Source organism: Sinocyclocheilus grahami, unplaced genomic scaffold, assembly GCF_001515645.1.
Source record: "Sinocyclocheilus grahami isolate Dianchi unplaced genomic scaffold, SAMN03320097.WGS_v1.1 scaffold2303.1, whole genome shotgun sequence".
Taxonomy (NCBI): domain Eukaryota; kingdom Metazoa; phylum Chordata; class Actinopteri; order Cypriniformes; family Cyprinidae; genus Sinocyclocheilus; species Sinocyclocheilus grahami.
Window position 1 is genome coordinate 26,623 of NW_015507482.1, and position 1,851 is coordinate 28,473.

A 1,851-nucleotide genomic window follows, 5' to 3' on the forward strand; every position below is an offset into this window, starting at 1 on the left:
AAAGTTGTAAGTAAATTTGATCTGGAGTTGTAACACGTTGTGTACTGTGTTAGACTATCTGGGACTTGTCACCGAAAGAAACTCATTCAGGTTTAGAACAACTTGAGGTTTAGTAAATGACAATTTTTTTTTTTTGGTGAACCCTTTAACAATGTTTAGACATTTGCATTGGAAAACAGCTTCAAAATTTAGAGAACATAATTTGACGTATTATTTTCCCTTCAATTTATTCCTTGAGTTTTCTATAATTGGTTTTTAAAAGGTCTTTTAAAGTCTTGAGTTTATCTTCATAAAACCAGCAGAAACCCTGTTTATGGACATCACCATTTTTGATTATTTTGCTGAATGCAGTTGTGAATCCTGAAAATGTTCAGGCTCATAGCAGTGCTGGCATATTGGCCATTAGCAACTTTGCTTAAAGGTTTAGTTCACCCAAAAACTAAAATTGTTTTAAAGGTTTAATGACTTCCTTCTTTCAGATGAATCCAAACTGAGTTATATTAAAAATTGTCCTGGCTCTTCCAAGCTTTATAATGGCAGTAGGCAGATGTTTTTTTTTTCAACAGTCCAAAAGTAGTCAAATAAAGTGCATCCATTCATCCATAAAACGTGCCTCAAACAGCTCCGGGGTGCTCCTGAAGCAAATCGATGCATTTTTGTAAGAAAAATATCCATATTTAAATTGTTATAAACACTTTCGCTGACTGTCATACGAGCAAGCCGTTCCGGGCAGATGACGTAGGATGTATGCATCAGGAGCAAAGGAAGCAAAGCTTCCTTACTTTAGCAAAGGTCTCCTCTTTGCTTGTATCAAAATCCTCTGACATTTCTTTACAAATCCTCAAATCCTTGTGTACTTCTAATTCGTGACCGGTGTTTTGTTTTGCTGTCTCTCCTCCACCTTCGTCACTAATCACTGCCGCATGCGCTACGCCTATGTCCTACGTCAGGGTTCCTCAAATCTCGCCCTGGAGGGCCAATGCGCTGCAGAGTTTACCTCCAACCCTGATCAAACTCACCTACCTGTGATTTTCTAATGATCCTGAAGACATTGATTAGCATGCTCAGGTGTGTTTGATTAGGGTTAGAGCTAAACTCTGCAGGAAAGTGGATCTGGTGGAAATTTGAGGATCCCTGTCCCATGTCATCCGCCCAGAACGGCTTGCTTGTATGACAGTCAGCAGAAGTGAGAGAAAGTGTTTATAACTATTTAAATATGGATATTTTTCTTACAAAAACGCATCGATTTGCTACAGGAGGATTTGTTTACTCCCCCCGAACCCGTGTGAGGCACGTTGTATTATGGATGCGCGTGCTTTATTTTACGTCTTTTGGACTGTTGAAAAAAAAAAAAAAAAAACACCCGCCTACTGCCATTTAAAAATCTTGGAAGAGCCAGGACAATTTTTAATATAATACGATTGGGTTCATCTGTAAGAAGAAAGTCATACACACCTAGGATGCCATGAGGGTGAGTAATTGCGCTAATTTAAATTTTTGGGTGAACTAACCTTTAAGAGTCATGCTTTTCTCTGGAACATGCAGTGCAACAGACTATTATTTAAAATCTCTTGACACTAAGATATTTTCAGTTCATTATTAAAATGGTGGGACAGATTAGACTGAATTGCAAGCAGGCAAAATTGGATTAAGGAACAAAAACTCATACGTTGCATTGGTTTGTCACATTTTATGACATTCAGAAATCATGTAAAATACCGGTAAAGAAAATATGCAAATGTTCCCCCTTTTTTAGCCTAGTTGGTTCCGGAAGTGTATTTTCCACTTATTTTCCCTTTGGGATTTTAAAGTCTTTGTGTTCAGCAGAACAAAGAAATTTGTACAGGTTTT